The 16,427-nt window shown below is 38.2% G+C and overlaps 1 pseudogene; it reads right to left on the bottom strand.

Moving 5' to 3' along the window:
• Positions 1-11,764: 11,764 nt before the first annotated feature.
• On the bottom strand, positions 11,765-12,711 carry LOC101116954 (olfactory receptor 10R2-like; annotated as a pseudogene).
• Positions 12,712-16,427: the final 3,716 nt, after the last annotated feature.

The raw sequence follows: 16,427 nt of genomic DNA, 5'->3' as shown, positions 1-16,427 counted from the left end.
CCTAAATAAAATTAAAAGCTTTTGCACAGCAAAGGAAACTATAAGCAAGGTGAAAAGACAGCCTTCAGAATGAGAGAAAATAATAGCAAATGAAGCAATGGGAAAAAAATTAATCTCAAAAATATACAAGCAACTCCTGCAGCTCAATTCCAGAAAAACAAAAGACCCAATCAAAAAATGGGCCAAAGAACTAAACAGACATTTCTCCAAAGAAGACATACAGATGGCTAACAAACACATGAAAAGATGCTCAACATCACTTATTATCAAAGAAATGCAAATCAAAACCACAATGAGGTACCAGTCAGAATGGCTGCTATCCGAAAGTCTACAAGCAATAAATGCTAGAGAGGGTATGGATACAAGGGAATCTCCTTACACTGTTGATGGGAATGCAAACTAGTACAGCCACCAGGGTTTTCTATGTACAATATCATGCCATCTGCAAACAGTGAGAGCTTCAGTTCTTGTTTTCCTATCTGGATTTCTTTTATTTCTTTTCATCTCATTGCTGTAGCTAAGACTTCCAAAACTATGTTGATAATAGTGGTGAAGGTGGATACCTTTGTCTTGTTCCTGATCTTAGGGTGAATGCTTTCAGATTTTCACCATTGAGAATAATGTTTGCTGTAGGATTATCATATATGACCTTGACTATGTTGAGGTAGGTTCGCTCTATGCCCATTTTTTAAAGAGTTTTAATCATAAATGGATTCTGAATTTTGATAAAGGCTTTTTCTGCATCTATTAAGATTATCCTACGTTTTTTCTGTTTAAATTTGTTAATATGATGTATCACATTGATTACTCTGCATATATTGAAGAATCCTTGCATTCCTGAAATAAACCAAACTTGATCATGGTGTATGAGCTTTTTAATGTGTTGCTGAATTCTGTTTGCTAAAATTTTGTTTGCGATTTTTGCATCTATGTTCATCAGTGATATTGGCCTGAAGTTTTCTTTTTTGTGTTGTCTTTGTCTGGTTTTGGTACCAGGGTGATGGTGGCCTTGTAGGGTGAGTTACTGTTTCCTTTGATTCCCATCTATTTGGCATGGAGTTATGGAACCAGATGCCATGATCTCAGCTTTTTGAATGTTAAATTTTAAGCCATTTTTTGCACTCTCCTCTTTCACTTTCATTAAGAGGATCCTTAGCTCTTGTTTACCTTCTGCCATAGGCGTGGTATCATCTGCATATCTATTCAGTTTAGGTCAGTTCAGTCTCTCAGTCATGTCCAACTCTATGAGACCCATGCACTGCAACACTCCAAGCTTCCCTATCCATCACCAGTTCTTGGAGTTTGCTCAAACTTATGTCCACTGAATCGGTGATGCCATCCAACCATCTCACCGTATGTCATCCCCTTATCCTGTGACCCTCAATCTTGTCCAGCATCAGGGCCTTTTCTAATGAGTCAGCTTTTAGCATCAGGTAGCCAAAGTATTGGAGTTTCAACTGGAGTGTCAGTTCTTCCAATGAATAGTAAGGACTGATTTCCACTAGGATTGATGGGTTGGATCTCTTTGCAATCCAAGGGACTCTCAAGAGTCTTCTCCAACACCACAGCCCAAAAGTATCAATTCTTTGGTGCTCAGCTTTATAGTCCAACTCTCACATCCATACACGACTTCTGGAAAAACCATAGGTTTGTCTAGATGGACCTTTGTCCGCAAAGTAATGTTTCTGCTTTTAACCTAGATGCTGTCTAGATTTGTCATAGCTTTTCTTCCAAGGAGCAAGTGTCTTTTAATTTCATGGCTGCAGTCACCATCTGCAGTGATTTTGGAGCCCCCAAAAATAAAGTCTCTCACTGTTTCCATTGTTTCCCCATCTATTTACCACGAAGTGATGGGACAAGATGCCATGATCTTAGTTTTCTGAAGTTGAGCTTTAAGCCAACATTTCCACTCTCCTCTTTCACTTTCATCACGAGGCTATTTAGTTCTTCTTCACTTTCTGCCATAAGGGTGGTGTCATCTGCATATCTGAGTTTATTGATATTTCTCCTGGCAATCTAGATTCCACCTTGTGCTTCATCCAGCCTGGCATTTCACATAATATCTTCTGGATATAAGTTAAATAAGCAGGGTGACAATATACAGCCTTGATATACTCTTTTTCTGATTTGGAACCAGTCTATTGTTCCATGTACAGTTCTAACTGTTGCTTCTTGACCTGTATACAAATTTCTCAGGAGGCAGATAAGGTGGTCTGGTATTTCTACCTCTTTAAGAAATTTTTAGTGTGTTGTGACCCATACAGTCAAAGGCTTTAACATAGTAAATAAAACAGATGTTTTTCTGGAACTCTCTTGCTATTTTGATGATCCCACAGATGTTGGCAGATTGATCTCTGGTTCCTCTGCCTTTTCAAAAAACAGTTTGAACATCTGGAAGTTCACATTTCGTGTACTGTTGAAGCCTGACTTGAAGAATTTTAAGCATTACTTTGCTAACATGTGAGATGAGTGCAACTGTATGTTAGTTTGAACATTCTTTGGCATTGCCTTTCTTTGGGATTGGAATGTAAATGGACTTTTTCCAGTCCTGTGGCCATTGCTGAGTTTTCCAAATTAGTTGGCATATTGAGTGCAGAATTTTCACAGTATCATCTTTTAAGAAATTAATAAGCTAGAATTATATTACCTTCACCAGCTTTGTTCATAGTGATGCTTCCTAAGGCCCTCTTGACTTTGCACTCTAAGATGTCTGGCTCTTGGTGATTGATCACACTATCACGGTTATCTGGGTCATTAAGATGTTTCTTGTATTGTTCTTCTGTGTATTCTTTCCACCTCCTCTTAATATCTTCTGCTTCTATTAGGTCCATACCATTTCTGTCCTTTATCGAGCCCATCTTTGCATGAAATGTTCCCTTGGTATCTCTAATTTTCTTGAAGAGATATCTAACCTTTCCCATTCTATTATTTCCCTCTGTTTCTTTGCATTGATCTGAGGGAGGCTTTGATATCTCTCCTTGCTATTCTTTGGAACTCTGAATTCAGATGCTTTTATCTTTTCTTTTCTCCTTTGCCTTCACTGCTCTTTTTTTTCAGCTATTTGTAAGGCTTCCTCAGACAGCCATTTTGCCTTTTTTGCATTTCTTTTTGTTTGGTATGGTATTGGTCACCATCTCTTGTACAATGTCATGAACTTCTGTCCATAGTTCTTCAGGCACTCTATCAGATCTAATCCCTTGAATCTATTTCTCTCTGTCACTGTATAATCTTAAGGGATTTGATTTAGGTCATACTTGAACAGTGTAGTGGTTTTACCTACTTTTTTCAATTTAAGTCTGAATTTTGCAATAAGATGTTCATGATCCAAGACACAATCAACTCCTGGTTTTGTTTTTGCTGGCTGTATAGAGCTTGTCCATCTTTAGCTGCAATGAATATGATCAACCTGATTTCAGTATTGACCATCTGTTGATGTTCACAGGACTTTCAAAAATATGTTGAATAATAGAAATGGAATTGTGTACCCTTGTATTATTCCTGATCTTAGAGGAAATGCTTTAAAGTTTTTCACTGCTGAAAATAGTGTGTGCTGTGGGTTTGTCATACATGACTTTTACCATATTGATGTATATTCTCTCTATGCCCACTTTCTGGGGAGTTTTTATCATAAATAGGTTTCTAATTTTATCAAAAGCTTTCTCTGCATCTGTTGAGATTATCATATGGCTTTTATCTCTCAATTTATTAATATGAAGTATCACATTGTTTGATTTATATATTGAAGAATCTTCACATCCCTAGGACAAAGTCCGTTTGAACATGATATATGATCCTTTTATTGTATGTTGGATTGTTTGCAAGAATTCTGTTGAGCATTTTTGCATCTATGTTGATCAATGATATTAGCTTGTAATTTTCTCTTTTTTTTTGGTGGTATCCTTCTCCAGTTTTGGTATCAGAGTAATGGTGGCCTCATAGAATGGTTTTTGGCATTTTTCTCCCTCTGCAAATTTTCTGAAGTTTGAACCATATCTGTTTTATTTCTTCTCAGAATGTTTGGTAAAATCGCCTGTGTAGCCATCTGGCCCTGGACATTTTTTGTTGGAAAATTTTGATCACAGTTTCAATTTCAGTGCTTGTGATGGTCTGTTCATATTTTTTATTTCTTCCTGGATCAGTCTTGGAATATTAAACTTTTCTAAAAATTTGTCCATTTCTCCCAAGTTATTCATTTTATTGGCATATAGTTGCTCATAGTAGTCTCTTTTAATCATTTGTATTTCTGTGTTGTCTGCTGAAACTTGTCTTTTTTTTATTTCTAATTTTATTGACTTGAGTCTTACTTTTTTCTTGATGAATCTGGATAATGGTCTGTCAGTTTTATTTACCCTTTCAAAGAACCAGCTTTTAGTTTTATTAATCCTTGCTATTGTCTCCTTCACTTTTTTTTCATTATTTCTGCTTTATGATTTATGAACCCAGGTATTCTGCACTGCAGGAAGAGCCTTCACTGTCTGAACCTCCAGGGAATAGGGAAAACATCTATAGATATCAATTAGGTGCATCTGGTGCAAATTATCATTTAAAGCTTGTTTTTCCTTATTAAATTTCTGTCTGGATTATCTATCCATTGGTATGAATGGGATGTTAAAGTCCCCCACTATTATCATGTTATTGTCAATTTCCCCTTTAACAGTTGTTAGCATTTGCCTTATGTATTGAGGTGCTCCTGTTTTGGGTGCATATGTAATTATAATTGCATATATCTTCCTCTTGGATTGATCCCTTGATCATTATGTAGTGTCCTTCCTTGTCCCTTGTAATGGTCTTTTTCAAAAGTCTATTTCATCTGATATGAGTATTGCTACTCCACCTTTTTTAAAATTTCTGTTTGCATGGAATACCTTTATTGAGCCCCTCACTTTCAGTTAGTGTTTGTCCCTCAGTTCAAAGTGGGTCTCATGTAAACAGCATATATAAGGGTCTTGTTTTTGTATTCATTCAGCTAATCTGTGTCTTTTGGCTGGATCATTCAGTCTATTTAAATTTAAGGTAAATTATTGACATGTACATGTGATTAGATTGGTTAATTTTCTGTGATGATAGTTTTCAGTCTGTCTGCCCTCTGATCGAGAAAGATAAGAGGGTTATAAAAGCTTCCTGATGGGATATGAAGACCTACAAGACTTTCTAGACTTAACACACAAAAAAGATGTCCTTTTCATTATAGGGCACTGGAATGCAAAAGTAGGAAGTCAAGAAACACCTGGTGTAACAGGCAAATTTGGCCTTGGAGTATGGAATGAAGCAGGGCAAAGACTAATAGAATTCTGCCAAGAGAATGCACTGGTCATAGCAAACACCCTCTTCCAACAACACAAGAGAAGACTTTACAGATGGACATCACCAGATGGTCAACACTGAAATCAGATTGATTATATTCTTTGCATTCAAAGATGGAGAAACTCTATACAATCAGCAAAAACAAGACTGGGAGCTAACTATGGCTCAGATCATGAATTCCTTATATACAGTGGAAGTGAGAAATAGATTTAAGGGATTAGATCTAATAGACAGAGTGCCTAATGAACTATGGACAGAGGTCAAGACATTGTACAGGAGACAGGGAGCAAGACCATCCTCAAGAAAAAGAAATGCAAAAAAGCAAAATGGTTGTCTGAGAGGACTTACAAATAGCTGTGAAAAGAAGAGAAGCCAAAACCACAGGAGAAAGGAAAAGATATACTCATTTGAATTCACAGTTCCAAAATATAGCAAGGAGAGATAAGAAAGCCTTCCTCAGTGATCAGTGCAAGGAAATAGAGGAAAACAATAGAATGGGGAGGACTAGAGATCCCTTCAAGAAAATTAGAGATACCAGGGGAACATTTCATGCAAAGATGGGCTCGATAAAGGGCAGAAGTGGTATGGACCTAACAAAAGCAGAAGATATTAAGAAGAGGTTGCAGGAATACACAGAAGAACTGTACAAAAAAGATCTTTATGACCTAGACAATCATGATGGTGTGATAACTAATCTAGAGCCAGACATTCTTGAATGCAATGTCAAGTGGGCCTTAGGAAGCATCACTACGAACAAAGCTAGTGGAAGTGATGGAATTCCCATTGAGCCATTCAAATCCTAAAAGATGATGCAGTGAAAGTGCTGGAATCAATATGCCAGAAAATTTGGAAAACTCAGCAGTGGCCACAGGACTTCAAAAGGTCAGTTTTCATTCCCATCCCAAGAAAGGCAATGCCAAAGAACTTTAAAACTACCATACAACTTCACTCATCTCACATGTTAACAAATTAATCCTCAAAATTATCCAAGCCAGGTTTCAGCAATACATGAACTGTGAACTTCCAGTTGTTCAAGCTGGGTTTAGAAAAGGCAGAGGAACCAGAAATCAAATTGCCAACATCTGTTGGATCATGGAAAAAGCAACAGAGTTCCAGAAAAACATATATTTCTGCTTTATTGACTATTCCAAAGCCTTTGACTGTGTGGATCATAATAAATTGTGGAAAATTCTTCAAGAGATGGGAATACCAGACCACCTGACCTGCCTCTTGAGAAATCTGTATGCAGGTCAGGAAGCAACAGTTAGAACTGGACATGGAACAACAGACTGGTTCCAAATAAGAAAGGAGTACATCAAGGCTGTATATTGTTACCCTGATTATTTAACTTATATACAGACTACATCCTGAGAAATTCTGGGCTGGAGGAGGCACAAGCTGGAATCAAGATTGCTGGGAGAAATCTCAATAAGCTCAGATATGAAGATGACACCACCCTTAGTGGCAGAAAGTGAAGAACTAAAGAGCCTCTTAATGAAAGTGAAAGGGGAGAATGAAAATGTTGGCTTAAAGCTCAACATTCAGAAAACTAAGGTCATGGCATTCAGTCCCATTACTTCATGGCAAATAGATGGAGAAACAGTGCAAACAGTGGCAGACTTTTTTTTTTAGCTCCAAAATCACTGCAGATGATGACTGCAGCCATGAAATAAAAAGATGCTTACTCCTTGGAAGAAAAGTTATGACCAATCTAGACAGCATATTAAAAGCAGAGACATTACTTTGCCAACAGAGGTCCATCTAGCCTAAGCTATGGTTTTTCCAGTAGTTATGTATGGATGTGAGAGTTGCACTCTAAAGAAAACTGACCACAGAAGAACTGGTGCTTTTGAACTGTGGTGTTGGAGATTCTTGAGAGTCCCTTGGACTGCAAGGAAATCCAACCAGTCCATCCTAAAGGAGATCAGTCCTGGGTGTTCATTGGAAGGACTGATGCTAAAGCTGAAACTCCAGTACTTCAGCCACCTGATGAGAAGAGCTGACTCATTTGAAAAGACCCTATTGCTGGAAAGATTGAAGGTGAGAGGAGAAGGTGACAACAGAGGATGAGATGGTTGGATGGCATCACTAACTAATGGACATGAATTTGAGTTAGCTCTGGGAGTTGGTGATGGACAGGGAGGCCTGGCATGCTGTAGTCCATGGGGTCGTAAAGAGCCTGACACGACCGAATGACTGAACTGAACTGAACTGATTGGTATGTATAATCCTGTTACCATTTACTTTATCATTTTAGATTTGTTTTCACAGATCTTCTTTTTCTCTTGTGTTTCCTATCTAGTGAAGTTACTTTTGCCTGTGTTGTAGTGTTGGCTTTGTGGTGCTAAATTCTCTTAGCTTTTGCTCATCTGTAAAGCTTTTGATTTCTCCTGTGAATATGTAGGATATCCCTGCTGAATAGAGGAATCTTGGTTGTAGATTTTTTCTTTTATCACTTTAAGTATATCCTTCTACTCTTTTCTGGACTGCAGTTTCTGTTGAAAGATCAGATGTTAGCCTTATGGGGATCTCCTTATATGTTATTCATTGCTTTTCCCTTGCTGTTTCCCACATGTTTCCTTTGGTTTTAATTTTTGTTAGTTTGGTTAATACATGTCTTGGCATGTTTCCCCTTGGGTTTATCCTGTATGAAACTCTTGGGCTTCCTGGAGCTGAGTAGCTATTTCCTTTCCTATGTTAGAAAAATTTTCACCTATAATCTCCTCAAATAATTTTTCATACCGTTTCTTTTCCTTTCCTTCTTCTGAGACCACTATAATTTGAATGTTGGAGTACTTAATGTTGTTCCAGTGTTAGTTGCTCCATTGTGCCTCTTTGTGGTCCCATGGAATATAGCCCACCAGCTCCTCTTTCCAGAGAATTCTCCAGAGATCTCTGAGATTGTTCTAATTTCCTTTCATTCTTTTTTATTTATTCTTCTCTGTTTCAGTTATTTCCACCGTTCTATCTTGCAGCTCAGTTACCTATTCTTCTGTCTCAGTTATTCTGCTATTGCTTCTCTCTAGTGTATTTTTATCTCAGTTATTGTATTATTCATTGCTGATTGTCTATTCTTTTTTTCTAGGTCCTTGTTAAACATTTTTTGTATCTTTTTAATCCTTGCCTCCATTCTATTTGTCTGTACCTTCATTTTATTTCCAAGATTTTGGGTCATCTTTACTATTATTATTCTGAGTTCTTTCTTAGGTAAACTGCCCCTGTCTTCTTCATTTATTTGGTCTTGTGGACTTTTACTATATTCTTTCATCTGCTGCTTGTTTGTCTGTCTTTTCATTTTGCTTAAGTTACTGTATTTGGGGTCCTCTATCTGCAGGCTGGAAGGCCATAGTTCCTCTTAATCATGGTGTCTGCCCCTTGTGGGTGGGGTTGGACCAGTACCTTTTGAACGTTTTCTGGTTGGAGGGACTGGTGTCTGTGTTCTGGTGGGTGGAGCTGAATCTTGTCTCTCTGAAGGGTAGTGCTACATCCAGTGGTTTGTTTTGGAATATCTGGGGATTTTGTATGGCTTTGGACAGGCTTTCTACTATTGGGAAGGATTGTGTTCCTATTTTACTGATGGTTTGGCATGAGGGGTCCAGCATTGGAGCTTGCTGGACTTTGGATGGGGCCTGGTCTTAGTGCTGAGATGGAGAGCTTTGGAAGAGTTCTTGCCAATTAATGTTCCATGGTGTTGGGGGTTATGCAGTGGTCCAATGTCCTGGACTCGGTCTTCCACCTCAGAGGTTCAGGGCCAACCCCTTACTCTAGCAGTTAGACTCCACAAGCCACCCAGCACAAAAGATAAAGAGAAAGATATATAGGAGGGGGAAAAAAGTCATGTAAACAAACAAAACAAAAAGGAACAAACAGATAAAACCCCAAAGCAAATGGTGAAAGCAACACTCATCAGAAAAGAACATCCAAAGAGACTCATACACTCACAAAATTGAAATAAGAGAGGAAAAAGAATAAAAACAGAAACCAGAGAAGAGAGCAATCAAGCCAATAATCAGACCTATAAATGAAGGTGAATACTAAAAACTAGTCTAGCAAAAATACAAAATCAAAAACATGGGAAAATGCAATATAACTAAAGAGTACTATAAAAATAGGAGGGAAAAGATAAATTTTTATAAAAATAAAAGCTTTTTATAAAGGAAAAAGTAAATTAAAAGTAAAAATTAATGGAATAATAAAAAAGAATAATAGAACAATATAAAAAACAAAAACAAAAAAACATAAAATATACAGAGAGATAGCATGGTAGTGAGAAGAGTATTCCTCTGTGTCCTCCATTTTCCTAACCACACATTAAGCATGAGCCAATCTGCCTACTCAAGAAGTCCTCTAGTATTTCTAGGAAGGTTTCTGGACCTGCTGTGGATGTCGTGAGGTCAGCTCAGACTCATATCTGGCCTTACTCCAGCTTGTACTTGCTTCCAAAGTCCACAGTTGTTCCCAAAGTCCACAGTAGCAGGCTAATTGAGGGGTAAATTTTCTGTACCTTTAGCTGCAGAAGCAATTTACCCTTTTCACACAGGGCGTGTGTGACCAACTTTGATTTTTCACCCTCCCTTTGCTCATAGGCCTCCCTCCAATGTCTGCTCCCTACCCAGACAAGAAAGGTGAAAGTGGCAGCTTATGAGGGCTTATTCGCTCCTTCAGCCTGGGGAGAGGAAAGGATACACTGGACACAATTGGGATGTGCATATGGTGCCTGCTGCAGCCAAGGCCTGTGGGAAGTTGCTACAGTTCAAGTTGGTTTGCATGCTCCAACAGGGAAGTTGGCCCCAGGTTGTGTCTTCCTCAACAGAGCCAAGCTACATAGGTTCCCAGGAATAGGTGGGGAATGACCTGTGCCTGCGAATGGGTTGGTGGCAGCTGCTACTTCTGGGGTTGGAACCACAGAGCCATTTTCTCCCCCACCTCAGGAACTTGCCCTGGCTTTGGCAGTGACCAGTTGATCTGCATTTACCCCTTTGGTATCTCAAACTGCAGTCGCAGGTAGTCCCACCTCTGGCATTCATGCTAGCTTTGGCAGTCTACCTCTGAGGTTGCAGTCCACACCATGGTTCATCCCACTTATGGCACTTGCAAAGGCAGGGTCCTTTGATCTGTGTGTCTGAAGGGACAGGGTCCCTATGACAATGATCTCTTGCCTCTCTGGCAGGCTCAGGCTTTTCACTGGACTCCTTCAGCTGTGTTAAATTAGCCCCCTCAGAAAATCTGCATGGCAGTCAACCCCAGTCCTCTCCCTGAAGTCCAACCCCTGAAGCCTGGAGCCTCAGCACCCAGTCCCTGTTCGCCATGACAGGCTTGCAAACAGCATCTCAGCTGGAAAGTGCTGGTCAACAACAATCCCTGTGATGAATTATCTCCATTTTGCCTTCTGAGCACCTGTTGCTGTGTTCTCCTCAGAGTTTCCACAGCGTCCTCTTTCCCCACCCATATGAGGGTTTCCAAGTGTGAGGAAACTTTCCTGCTTCATGGAGCCCTCTCCGAGGCACAGGTGCTTGTTCCAAATCCTTTGTCTCTATTTTTCCATATATTTTGCCCTACTTCATTCTGTGGAGATTAGTTTGGCTTTTTGGAAGTCTGGGGTCTTCTGCCAATTTTCAGAAAGTGTACTGAAGGAATTATTTCACATGTAGATGTATTTTTGATGTAGCACATTCCCTATGTTATATAAGAAGTAATTCAAATGGCTGGTCAGAAAAGACACCTAGAAATATAATTTTTGGAGAATCTGAAGGAAATAGAAGGTCATGCAGAGACATGTAAAGTCTTAAATTGTCTTTAAGACTTAAAGTCTTAGACTGACTCTTAAGTCTGAAGAGTTTTAAGTTCTATCCAGCTTTGCATTTTACTTATGCTTACATTCATCGTATCCATTAGATACAAACAAAAACCCTGCAAAGTATAAAAGGAAAATTATATTATCCTTATATTCTATATACAAAGTTTAGATTTGGAGAACAACCATAGTTTTCTTAAAGTTATGACCTAAATAGTTTTCTAATAACTCGTACAGTAAATTTCCCCCCCCCCATCACGTGTTCCTCCTATATCCACACTATATTCAGGCCTCAGCAACTCATTTTCAGCTGGGCATAATCTTAAACAAAAGGGACAATCAGAGATTTGTGGCTAGAAAGCCAAACATAGGGTAAGAGATAATGCTTGTTAAGATCCTTTTGAGAACTATCTCTGGAGGAAGAGTAGGAGTAGGAGAGTTGTCTTTTAGTGACAGTTGCCTTGATGAGGAAACTTTTGCCCTTAATTTGGCAAAAAGACTTGAGATGAACATACTACTAAGTCTGTTTTACATAAGAACACTATAGCCTCACAATGTCAAAAAACTCATCCAAGGCCACAGAGTTGTAGACTAGAAACTTTCATGACTTAAACATTAGTGGTACATTTGATCCAAATGTGTGTGTGCTATTGAAAAAGAAATTAATTATAAAGTCTTAACATAATTACAAAATCTTAACCTAGCCTTCTCAATCATTTTCCTAATAGCCAGCTGTACATCTTTGTTCCTGAGGCTGTATACCATAGGGTTCAACAGTGGGGTGATGATGGTATAGGTCACTGTCACCAGCCTGTCTTTTCCCGATGTATATTTGGCTGAGGGTCGCAGATAGACAAAGGAAGCACAGCCATAGTGGACAACAACCACAATGAGATGGGAGGCACAGGTGGAGAATGCCTTTCGTTTGCCTTCAGCTGATGAGATCTTCAGGATAGTAGAGGCGATAAATCCATAAGAGATGACGATGAAGATCAAGGGCACAACAAGGACCAAGACCCCACCAATGAAGATGACCAGTTCATTAATGTAGGTTTCAGCATAAGCGAGGCGGATGACTGGTGAAATGTCACAAAAATAATGGTTGACCTTGTTGGAGCCACAGAAAGGGAGGCTAAAGACCAAAGTTGTTCCCAATAGAGATATTAGGAAACCACTGACAATACAAGTTACTGCCAGTTGCCCACAAACTCTCCAGCTCATGAGAATGGTGTAATGCAAAGGCTGACAGATAGCAGCATAACGATCATAGCCCATCACTCCCAGAAGCAGGTGACAGCAAAACCAAGAAAGAAGTACATCTGTGAAGCACAACTCACAAAGGACAGTGTCCTGAGCACAGAGAGAAGATTGATAAGCATCTTGGGCAGAATGACAATTGTGTAGAAAGTTTCAGAGGTAGAAAGGACACAGAGAAAAAAGTACATGGGTGTGTGGAGGCTGTGATCCAAGCAGATGACTGAGATGATGATGATGTTTCCATTCAAGATGATCAAATAGAGGCAAAGAAAGACCATAAAGAGGATAAGTTGCAATTCCCCAAGACTGGAGAAACCCAGCAGGAAGAACTCAGTAACACAGGAGGAATTGGCCATGAAGAGTTGATCCGATGGAATATAGTCAATATGATTAAGTCCAGAGTCCTTTGAAACTAGGAAATCAGGGAGATTTAATCTTCATAAGTCACCAGTCCGGTATGAAAGAGGAACAACTGGTATGCGAGAGAAAAAAGGAAACCAAAATAAAATAATAAAGCATTTTGCAATAAACTAAGCGAAATTTATCCTAAATTAATATGTGCCCACATTGCTAATTTTCTGCCAATGATTTTAGCAGAGAATTTGGGGACAAGTGTTCAAATGAAATGGACAGATATTTACTCAAAGAAAGTCAATTCTTCTGCCGCCTAAGAAATACCTAAGAAATATAGTCACTGCTTGTAGACTTATATAATCAATCTCTGCTTAATTTCTTGATACTCTAACCCTCAAAAAAACTTTTATCTACATTAATTGTGATTTTAAGTGGTCATAATTTTATCCATATGACTGATACATATATTCCACAAGGAATACCACCAATGTATGAAGATCTACATCCCACATGATTGTAATAGTTTCTTCATCTAAGTCAGTCAGTAATCGTTGATTTGTCCTTTATTGCTTGTACTTAAAACACAGAATTCTCTTTCATTACTAACAACATACCCCATTTCCATGCAGTCATTTGTTTGAATTAATTTGGCTTACAATTACAGCTACTATTTTAGAATTAGTGTATGGTTCCTCTACAGACTCTAGCATTAGATTTTTTTCAGCATTCACTGTTTTCCCACTTGGTTATATAGCTTATCCTTGATATACCTGACTTGGAAACCCAACAGACTGTTGTTCCCAGGCTCCATCTCTGAATTCTTAAGCAGGAGGCTCAGATACTTTCCCTGATGATTCTGACACAGTTCTTATTGCTGGTACTGGATTACATATTTTTATTTGAAACATTCTTATCCTCTCCAACCTATCACCCAAATCTGTTCCTTTACCTGAGTTCTATATCTCAATAAGAAGTTTCCAAAGCTGCTTAGGCATCCAAGCTGTATACTTCTGGGGCATATTTAGACACACAAAAATTCTCATCCTCCACATCGGATCAGTTTTTTATTGTGTGTGTGTGTGTAACACTTCTATGATACATTTTCCCCCCATTTTTCCAGAAATTAACTCTTAACCTGCATTATTACAAGAGCGTTTTTTTTTCTTTTAATTTATTTTAATTGGATAGACTCCAAGGAGTCCTCTTCCCATTCTGTCACCTTCATAATAGCAGTAGAGTTGTCTTTTATAGGACAAATTCTACCCTATTAACAAAACTAAATGGCCTTCAATTATTTACAGAGTTAAAGTAATTATATTCTGTCTTTCATACTGTTTCCAAACACACCTTTCCTCTCATAACTGTCAATATACATAGTCCTTCAAATGAACTTTAGCATAGAGAAAATTTGAACAATCATTTCCTTTTACATACTATCCCCTACATCTGGAAATAGTGCATATTCGAAGTGAAGTTGGTCAGTCGTGTCTGACTCTTTCCTACCCCATGGACTGTAGCTATCAGGCTCCTCCATCCATGGAATTTTCCAGGCAAGAGTACTGGAGTGTGTTGCCATTTCCTTCTCTAGGGGATCTTCCTGACCCAGGGATTTAACTCGGTTCTCATGTACTGCAGGAACTCTTTATCATCTGAGCCACCAGAGAAGTGCATATTTATTGTCCTTTTATTCTTCTTCTTTTAATTGTGCAACCTTCTTTAAAGTCTCAAAATGGCATGTACTCATTGATCCTTCCTACAACTTCTTAACTTTTCTGTATTATTTTATCTGGACACCTTTAGCAATCATTAAAATTGTACTGGCTTTGCCATTAGTATTTTAAGCTTATCTCTGACTCCACAAATTATAACTTACCAGAGACAGAAATTGCATACCCACATATGACATATTGTCTAGTATATATTAGTCCTCGAAAACTTGTTGAAGAAACAAAGTGACCAATAACAATAACCCCAGTTTCTCTTCTAAATTATTTTGGAAAACTCCCAGGTAGATGTCATTTGATTTCAGGGATTTTCTTTTTTTTTTTTTTTAAATTTTTTAAATTTTAAAATCTTTAATTCTTACATGCATTCCCAAACATGAACCCCCTCCCACCTCCCCTCCCCATAACATCTTTCTGGGTCATCCCCATTTCAGGGATTTTCTAAACGTGTTCCCTTTCTATTAATCTAGCATACAATGTTAACCTGCTTCAACATTTCATGATGAAAAATCTCTCTAAAGTTGTTCTCTAAATGCAGAGGCAAATGCTTCATTAAAAATTTCTGTCATTCTCCAAACTATAATTAATTCTGCTGTATGTTACATATGATGGTTATTAAGAGTCAATGGGCTTCCCAGGTGGTGTAATGGTAAAGAATCCACCTGTCAATGCAGTAGATGCAGGAGATGTACATTCGATCTCTGGCTCAGGGAAGATCCCCAAAACAGGAAATGGCAGTCTACTACAGTATTCTTGCCTGGAGAATTCCAGGGACTGCAGAGCCTGGTGGGCTCCTGCCCATGGGATCACAAAGAGTCAGACACAACTAATCAACTGAGCATGTACACACAAGAAATTAAACCCTAAGAGTTCTCGTCACAAGAAAAATATATAATTATTAATATTTTTCTCTAGTTCTTTAAGATTTTACCCATTTGAGATGATGGGCATTCATTAAACTTGTGATAATCATTTCAAGATGTATATAAATCAGATTATTATGCTATATACCTTACATAGTGTTGTATGTCAATCATATTTCAGTAAAACTAGAAGAAAAAATGCTGCTTTCTCATTTTCTTTCTGATTATTGGGAAGTTTTCTCCATTGTCTCACTAATTAAACTTAATTTTAATAGTGCTTTATTATTGGTCAAGCCACTCCAGTATTTTTGCCTGGGAAAGCCCATGGACAGAGGAGTCTAGCAGGCTATAGTCCATGGGGTCACAAGAGAGTCAGAAGCTACTTATCAACTAAACAACAATAACTGATCTCAAAATACTCTACAAACAGCAAAATGTCTGTTTTTTTGTTCTTTTGCTTAGACAAAGGTCTAGTAAAATTTTGAAATGGAACTTTTGAATTACCTCATCTGTTGTTTGTTTTTGTTGGTTTTAGTCATTAAGTCTTGTCTCTTTTGGAACCACATGAACTGTAGTTCACCAGGTTCCTCCAACCATGAGATTTCCCATGCAAGCATACTGGTATGGGTTGCCATTTCCTTCTCCAGGGGAACTTCCCAACCTAGGTATCAAACCCACATCTCCCGCATTGACCACCATGGAAGCCTTATCTGTAAACTTTATAAACAAAAAGTACACACTGTGCTTTTGACCAGAACAAATACTCCTGTATTATTCCTCCTGGGATATAATCTCTACCTTTCCAACTTCCTGGTCTTCTTTCTTTAAGTATTTTCTCTTTTATAAGATCATCCTCAGAAAGAACAGTGATTAGCTGTTCAAAGAAAGACGGAGCTTCTGAAAGGAAAGAAAATCCACATTATTCAATGGTTATTCCATGACCCTCCCTGCCAACTGCTTCAACATATCACATAATTTTTCAAACTCATCCTCAGAACTTGTGTGGCAGCTGAAGTTGGAAAAGAAATTTATTTTGGAAAATGTTGGCTGTACTTAACCCAGTCTGGGATATTGTATACTATATTGATATTGGTAAATAGGAAAAATGCTTTAAATATAGCTATTGATTTA

This window comes from Ovis aries, chromosome 1 (genome assembly GCF_016772045.2).
Source record: "Ovis aries strain OAR_USU_Benz2616 breed Rambouillet chromosome 1, ARS-UI_Ramb_v3.0, whole genome shotgun sequence".
Classification (NCBI taxonomy): Eukaryota; Metazoa; Chordata; class Mammalia; order Artiodactyla; family Bovidae; genus Ovis; species Ovis aries.
The sequence above is the reverse complement of the archived record's forward strand: the minus strand, read 5'-3'. Positions and strand labels throughout refer to the sequence as shown.